Source organism: Copadichromis virginalis, linkage group LG15 (assembly GCF_057382275.1).
Source record: "Copadichromis virginalis isolate Kocher_CV1m ecotype Utaka linkage group LG15, C_Virginalis_male_GT1.1, whole genome shotgun sequence".
Lineage (NCBI taxonomy): Eukaryota > Metazoa > Chordata > Actinopteri > Cichliformes > Cichlidae > Copadichromis > Copadichromis virginalis.
Genome location: NC_140632.1, coordinates 33,626,631 through 33,635,563, shown reverse-complemented (window position 1 = coordinate 33,635,563; position 8,933 = coordinate 33,626,631). Strand labels below are relative to the sequence as shown.

Below are 8,933 nucleotides of genomic sequence, written 5' to 3'. Positions count from 1 at the left end.
TACGTCCCCCACAAAGGGGTCTAGGCGTGCAAGCGAGGGGACCAGTAACAAATGGGTCCGGAAACAGAATGAAAAGGAAAACAGACAGGTGTGTTTAGTAAATAAAATAGCCTTTATTATAGATAATCTTAACATAAAGAGCCGGCAACGCAGTTTTACCAATAACACTTGGAAAAAGGTTGCAAAACACGGAACACAACAACCAAACAAAAAACTCCACACCACGAAGAGGCACTTCCAGGGACCCACAAGCTCACCCTGTTACTAGCAGCAGCTAGTTTTACTGCTGCCGAGGCCCACAAGCCCACACTAGTGATGGGACGTTCTGTATCGAGGCTTCGGAGCGTGTGTCGAGTAATGGAGGGGGCGTTTCCGCGAAGCGCGTATCGAGGCTTGCTTCATTTATGGGAGGAGCTGAAAATGATGACGTCCGAAGCCTCGCTGCCCGGCTGTACCACGTGACTGGTTCATGAAGTGGTTCGAACTTTGCCGCGAGATATGACAGCGATATAAACCCCTCAGACTTCATTCAAAAATGTGGGTGTTTGATGGAGAGTTGCGGTTAGTGAGAGTTTGGAGACCGTTTGGAGGTTTTATGAGAGTGAGGAGAGAAAGTCAGGAGAGAATGGAGCCAGCTAAGAAGAGGAGGATGTCCTCCCCTGTGTGGGAACATTTTGATCTTATTCCTCCCAACAAGGTATTTCTACAGAAGATGTATTTTCATGATACTGATGGTGCAATACAATTTATGTTGAGCTGTCTTGACTTTTGTACAAGGTGAAGTGTTTGCTATGTGCCAGGGAGCTGGGATATAACAGCAACACCTCATCCATGCTTAGGCACTACAGAGCTTTGCATGAGAATAAGGGGAACACCGATTGTGGAGCAAGACCAGGTGAGCCATCAAATGCAATGATAATATAGGATGCAGTAATGTTACTAAATGATATAACAATATTATACAACTGTTATAAGTTACGTGTGTGCTATTTATATTTGTGCTTTATCTTTATTGTCTTTCCTCAGGAGAACAATCTCAAATAGATGAAGACCTGGTTAGCATGGTGATTGAGGACTCCCAGCCATTTAGCATTGTGGAGGACAAAGGATTCAAAAGATTTGTTAAATCATTAAATCCTAGCTATGTTCTCCCCACTAAAAAGGTCATAAAAGCAGTGAAAATTTAGTTTTTACAGAATAAAATGTGAACAGGCAGGACTGTGTAGCTGTCCATACCTCAACGTTACAAAAGCACAACCACTGTCCACACCTCACCTCACAGTAAATGATCATTTCCATTTCAAGCATTTCCAAATAATCATTTCCCATACTGCCACTATAAATATACACAGTATACTGCCATCACTACAATATACATGTTTTACACACTCCTTTTGTTGTTGACATTTACAGGCTGTGTGCAAAATGCCACACTCTTCAAATTCATGCCAGCTATTATTTTTACGTCCAGTAGGTGTCCTGCTAGAGCAAATGAAGCTTCATGAAGCTTCGCGTTGGGGTGAACCAATTGGATGAAAAGCTTCAGTGCTTTCTGGGGCTTCATCTGCCCATCACTAGCCCACACTACTCACGTGAAGCAATTACACTGCACACTGCTTCCACACTATAGGATCTCTCCCAACACCTTCAACGCCCAATGTGGGAACACCAGAGAAAAACCACCCTGCTCACAGCTCACCCCCAGCTTAAATAGCCTCAGAGGTGATTGCTGACTGGATTCAGGTGGCCAACGAGGCTAATCAAGAGCAGCTGTGTCCTGGGGAGAGAGGAGAGTGAGAGAGAGACAGAGGGGTGTAGCAAGAGAGGAAGAGGCGGAGAGAAAAAGCACACCCACACAAGGGCAATTTCAGGAGGCCCAGCTAGGGCCGTAACATAAGCAATAGTTACTTTTCAAGTAATTAATTACTTTTAGAATCTTGTAACTCAGTTACTTTTTTGAAGAAGTAACTAGTAATTATAATTAATTACTTCAAAGTAACTTGCCCAACACTGATAAGAACCAGTCCATTTACCATTTGAGTTTCTTTACATTTTTCAAGCAAGTAATAGAAGTGTTATGACTTTCCACCAGGGTTATCTTAAGAGAACGGGCTTATTAGGTGGTGAGATAAGAAAACCAAGTACTCAGGGTAATTTCGAGAAATAACTAAGTGGATGGGCCCTGCTCGGTGAGTTATGGTTTTCAGCTTCCATAATAAACAGCTCGCTATTTGTTAAGTTTTAGTCTAGCCTCCTTTGTCTGCATTTTGGTCCTCACACAAAACTTACACAATCTGCAGCTGCACATCCTGACAGCCATGCTCTTATTACCTCAAATTTAATAACCTTTTAACTATGTCTCAGTTGCTAAAGGGTGATTAAAAAGTCCTTCCAAAAAGTAATTAAAAGGGGTAAGTTTCAATTGGGTTTAAGAGGGAAAAGGCTTCAGTCCTGGCCAAAGCCTCATCTCCAAGGAGACCCACTGGGTAAAATAATTTAACGATGTGAGCTAAGGAAGAGGAGTGTGAGCAAGTGAGACGTGGCCAAGGATTACCACCACAGAGTCTGGTAGAGATTGAGTGCTTGAGCTGGTCTTTAAATGCAGGTCAGTAATGAGAATGATTAGAACCAAGTGATCAGGTTGATGTGTGGAAGTAAAAAAGCTAACCTCTGCTCAGCTCCTCATAGAGACTCCAAGGCAATAACAAACAAGGGGAGGCTATGACACACGTTATTGGAAGCATATTTTTGTTGTACTTACTTTGCACAAACACTTTGATCAGTTATAAAGGGCAATAACACTACAACGTGTTACAGTTAATCCAACTTGTTTTTAATGGGTTATTCCTGACTTTCAGGTTTCAGATATAGCAGAGGCTATTCTGCCTATAGCTCTGCTGCCAGCTCTTCATTTATTCATTAAAAAAAGAAAAAGCTGTCACATGTGCAACTCTGAAGATAAACAACTGTCTGGGATAATGAGTTTAGATAAGATAAGATAAGATAAGATAGAACTTTATTAATCCCTCGGATGGGTTCCTCTGGGAAATTCGACTTCCAAAAAAAGCACAGCAACGACCAAAGTTACAGTTACAGAACTGTTATATATATACACACACACACACACACACACACACACACACACACACACACACACACACACACACACACACACACACACACACACACATATATAAATACAGAGACAAATATAAATAAAATATACAAAGGGGATAAATAGAATAAATAGGAATAAAAAATAAAAATACAAGTGAATTGCACATTTCAAGTATTGAGTCTATTGCACTGTTGACTATTTACAAAAAGTATTGCACTTTAACTAAACAGTTTTAAAATGAATGGTGTGTGATTTTGACATGTCAGGATCATAGGAGAAACTGACAGTTGGTCTGTATAGATTAACTTCTAATGAAAACAGATGGGGGGAAGCATTATGTAATGAGATTGGCTCGCCATCAAGCGCAGCAATCTTCCACCCGCTAAATCTAGATTAATTCTGCTTGTGTTTATGTGTGGGTGTGTATGCATGTGTGCGTGTGAGAGACAGAGAGAGAGTGGCGTGGGCAAATCTGTCAGGTTTTAAGAAATACTGGCAGGCAGTTCATTAGTGTTCAATGCAGCAGATTTTATAGCACAGTGCTCTAGACTTGAACACAACATATTTTTTAAAAATAAAATAATGTGACATCTAAAATGTTTTGCTCACAAAATGTAATCTTTTTAAAGTCCTCAAACCCCCACCCCCTAGACACACTGTGCACATACACAGACACACACAGCTGGTAGACTTTGACTCTCAATGTGACGTTTGCACTTTATACACAGGTTTAGCCTTTGCTGCCCCCTACTGTCGGAATCATCTCAGCACCACATTTTTGTCAAATTTATTTGTTCTCACAATTCTTGAAATTTGTATCTTTTTAAAACAGTATATATTCTACAATCATTGTGGTACAAGCTTGGTGAGATATTCAGAAATGCCTCATGAGGTTAGGATGTTCACGAGAAATGGTGATCAGCCCAAAAATAAATTGTCTCAGTCTTTACTTCCCTCCGTCTTTCTTCCTTAGTGCCTAGTAAGTTAGTTACAAGTTGATGCCTGTGTTTGTTTGTTTTTTTGTTTGTTTTTTATTCTTTAAAATTACTGCTGCCGTCTGTGTTTTAGTTTTGCTACTTCTAGGTCCTAGGGTTTGATCTCATTGCCCCTCATGATATTCTCTGCTCCCTCTGTTTCCATGTCTAGTCATCCCTGCCTGTGTGTTCCCTCTGTTCCAGTGTAGTCCTTCAACATCGTTCAACTTAGAGAAACCATTCAGGGACCATTAGATTCTTCTTCTTTTGAACATATGTGCTTGTATTTTTTTTCAGCAATTCATTGCATAGTTTTTATGAAATTCCAAAAAATTGCACCAACCCAGGCCACTCTGGAGCCCTAGCACTTTGCCAAACTTTCATCAAACTTTATATGAGTCACAAGACTTTTATCCGGTAATTCTGTGTTTTTGACATCTTTTTTTTTCTCTTTTCTTCCACAGGAACAGTTTAGGTTTCATGAAGAATTTGATTCTTCATGGAATTTTCCCAACACTGCATGATGATATCATCAGCTGTAAAAACTGAGGCTGGAGAATAATCTGAAAAAGAATTTCTTTTTCCTTCTTTCACACCCAGACCTTTTCCCTACATGTATAATATATACATCAAAATGTAGCTATCAATGTCCTCTTTCATCCAGTGTCATTCTCATTGAGATGGGATTTATATTATTCTCTAATTACCTCCCTCCTCCCCCCCCCCCACCCACACACACACACACACACATGCAGGGCCTTGAGGTACAGGTATGTCACTGAGGTGCAGGGGAGGTATTGCCCTCCCCTCCTGGTCACCTGTGCCTCAATTTTATTCCATAACTTAGACACATTATTTACACTCTCACAAGACATTCATATAGGTCCTTGGGGGTAGGCACACTGAATGGCGTGCAGAGAACGGTCTGTTTATTTAGCCTCACCTCTGGTGCCTGTGCCCACTTTTCAATTTTAAATTGCATGTAGACATTTAGGGTGTTGGGAGGGGCTGAGCTGTCACCAGCTGTTATCTGGCTGAAGGTTGTTGGTGCCATGCTCCTCCCCTGTTTTAAATGCACTTTAGAACAGCATGCATCAACACAACATATGAGAGGGCCGATTGAGGCATGGGGTTTTCTCACACCCACGTTCTCTGTTCACCATTTGGGGCGGGGGCTTTTGCACCATAGCTGCTGGGTGAACCCCGTCTGGGGCTCTCCTCAGGTCTTTTCTTGGTGGGTGGTGTGACTGCCCCTGCGGTGGTCCTCCTGGGGCTCTCGTGCTCTGGGGTGCCTATAGATGTCTTGGGCCCGGGTCTCCTCCATGCCTGCTTCATGTCCTAGGGGGGCCAGGCTGTGTGGACTCACACACAGGTGTCCAAACAAATGCATACAATCTTGGTTGGCTGCTGCCTCTAAACATGTGATGTGTCATTAACACTGTGTGTGCTCAGTAACATTAAATATTTAATATTTACTGCTACTTATGCATATGATGGTTGTTGTTGAGGTTTCCCTGCTGTGTAGTTTTTTGCATGTTTTTTTTTTACATTTTATTTCAGCAGGTGGTGAAGATTTTTAGTGCCCTCTCTCTCTTCTTCTGTTAACTTTCTTCCCGTCTTCTCTTTCTTCTTGTCCATTCTGATTGTAATAAATCAAAATCCTAATACAAATCTAATAAAATATGACTTTCAAGTGGACCAGTATAGCAAAAGCTGCAATGGTCCAATTGGGGAAATAAATGTGCATTTTGTTTGGCCTTCGGACAATAAATCTGTTTAGTTCAACTATATTGCAACCTGCCACATTAAGGTTATATGCAGTTTCCACTGCAGATGCTCTTCCAGAGGACTACATCACTACGAGTGAGTCCTGGGTGCTCATGATCCTGTTGCCTCTTCACCAGGTGCCATTTCTTGGACTCATTTTTGTAGGTACTGCATACGGATGAACAAGGTGCCCCAATCAGTCAGTATCTCTTTCGGAATTCTGACTTGGGAGATGACCTGAAACGGTGCCTGTGCCACAGTTTCTGTTGCAGAAATGCTGGCCAGTAGCAATGCTTCAGGATATTGTCTTGCGGTTCGCCACTTGGCATTCTGGGCAGGATGCACATCACTGGCGCACATCCCCTCAATGGTCAGAGTTTTATATCCCATGAAAGGATATTTTCACTAGGTGCAGAAGTGGATCAGTGAAATCACCACACATGAGAACAGCTGACTGTGAGCACACATCATCCTTGGCACATTTCCATTTTTTTTTCCAATTTTCAAGTAGGGTTATGCTTTGAAGCTAACTGCACAAGTTGAATGACCCCTTAGTTTCAACTAGAGTCAACCTGTGTCCATGGTGACATCTGCTGGACAATTTCACTACACCAATACACTACAGTGACACAGACAAGCTCTGCACAGTTCCGAACAAAGCTACTTATTATACCAGACTGTTAATAATTATGATCAACACATATTTAGGAGGCCAGAAACATATTGGAACTGTTAAAGAAAGCAGTCTGTGACTATAGTGATCAGTGTACTTCAGCAAAATTCTCTCTCTTTTAATATTCCTGTTGCTTTCAGTAACTTAATTTACAAAGTAAATCATTCTGAGTCTGCTATATTCGTTGGAATAACCAAACATGTTTCCAGCTGTTGTGAGATCAGTCTGCTTTGTTTTTGGTTGATTTTGAAGCTTTCCAGGTGTTCGTTTCAGCTTCGTGCTAGAAACTTTACTTTATACTGCCGTGGATGCTGTATCTTATAACACTGGCATGATGTTTTACTGGGTCATAGTGAAACTGCATTACTCCTGCTCTTTATGAGATTATTACAGCAGAAGCGTCAGTGGTAATGAAAAAAAGGGATCACCTGTATTTAATGGATGTTTTTCTGACATTTCTTTTAACAGTATAAATATATTTTTATGGTGTTATATGAGTAATGTGTTATAGTGATGATAAAGTAACTTATTGCAGCAAATAAAGTTTTCTGATGAAAGGGAGTAAGAGCTGAAAATTCCTGCTGTTTTATTTTTTCATTGAAAGCAGAGAGGAGGTTTTTGTTGAGATATTCAGTTGTGAGTTTAAGCCACAGATTACACTTTAGATTCCAGTGTTTGAGTGCTTGCATAATCCATATTGGGCTTCACAATCCACGGCAAAAACATAGCGGGGGTGCTGGTTAGTGAAACATTGGAATAATGGTGCCCGGTGTACAGTACCTGTCGAAACTGGGGTGAAGGTCAGTGGCAATGTTCCTTATCCCATAGCCCAGGCAATATTGTGATTCACATTCGTATATACGCAGCTAATCAACGTCGTTGACAGGCTATGACAGCGTCCTTATAGTTAGCAAAGCAGCGTGGCTGATGTGGAGTGAAGCCACGTTAATGACAACGTGTACAACCATTGGAGATGTGAGCAGGACAGACGGAGCAATTGACGGAAAAGGTGGACTTTATACCAGGTTTTTAAATTGTGTTGATAGGCCACGTAAAACCAGAGTTATGATAAAAATATATATATATATATATATATATGTATATATATATATATATATATATATATATATATATATATATATATATATATATATATGTATATATATATATATATATATATATATATATATATATATATATATATATATATATATATATATATATGCAATGTTTGGTTTTCTTCCTGAATACTATCGTTGTTTATATTTACTGCGGGACGAAACGGTAAAAACAGCGTTTTATAAGGAAAACGCTCGAAAGCCTGTGAGCAAAAACAACACCACCCCCCAAATGGCATTTAGTTGTTTAGGAAGGGGGGAAGTTTAAGGAGTGATAGCAGTGTTTTAAGATGTGAGAGATTTGCAACGTTTAACGCAAATCTTGTGTAGTTAGTGTGTAGTGTAGTCAATAGTTTTGTTGTGTGTGTCAGAACAGTGAGGCGACCACTGAATGTTACAGGTGTTACAGGAGTGTTTTTCTCCTTTATCTCATAGTGGACAGAAATAATTTTTGGAGTGGCACAAATAATTTGTGTTGCATCAAATTTGATGCAGAACACCTGATTGTTCTGTAAATAGTTTGAAATGTTTTTGTTGTTTTTTTAAAACGCCTTGGCTGCATTTTTAGGTAAACAGCTGCAAAAAACTTGCATAACTCAGTTACTTTTTTGGAGAAGTAACTATATAATTAATTGCCCAATATTGGTCATTATATACTGTATTTTGCAGACAGAGGGTTACAGGACTCTCTCCCAGGCCAGACTCCTACTCATAATACAAGTCAGGGCTTTATTAAAAAAAAAAAAAAAAAGAAAGTTGTGTTTTCAAAATTGGAGTTCAAGTTATTTTTACTTCAAGTTAAGTTACTTCCAATAGTGTTAACATACTACACAGGTCATGAACAAGATTTTTTTTTTCATTGTAAGTGGGCTAAAGCAGTTAATTAAAAGTAGTCTAACATAATTGTAAATGCTGTAATTGGATTATTTTAATAAGCCATGTAACTTGGATGGATTCGATGCTGGCGTGACCACAGTGCACACGTCTACTGTTGCTCACAGCGGTCCAAGGGACCGCTCAGGGAGTTTGTGTGTTCGCTCAGACACATGAAAAATTAGAGGGAACAATGGTCCGTGGCCTTGGTTTTTCTAACACCTGCGCTTCAGAAGCTTCCCATCCCTACGAGCAATACACCATAATGCTTTTTTGTGCACTGCATTCATGGATAGAGCCTGTTCAGTGCACAACTGCACATCCTCATCAGTTATTTAGTGAGCCAGAACTACACAATACGTGTTACTGGAACACTACACAGTAAGTCATTAAACTTGCAAATGTCACGA

The 8,933-nt window shown here is 40.2% G+C and overlaps 1 long non-coding RNA gene across 2 annotated transcripts; it reads left to right on the top strand.

Annotated features, from left to right (window-relative positions):
* Nucleotides 1–601: 601 nt before the first annotated feature.
* Nucleotides 602–1,215, top strand: LOC146692803 (uncharacterized). Of its 2 annotated transcripts, XR_014915036.1 has the most exons (3): nt 602–697; nt 778–895; nt 1,027–1,215. It is a non-coding gene; the product is annotated as an uncharacterized LOC146692803 (long non-coding RNA). The 2 variants fall into 2 exon arrangements; XR_014915035.1 differs by having other exon boundaries at nt 778–1,215.
* The last annotated feature ends 7,718 nt before the right edge of the window (nt 1,216–8,933 follow it).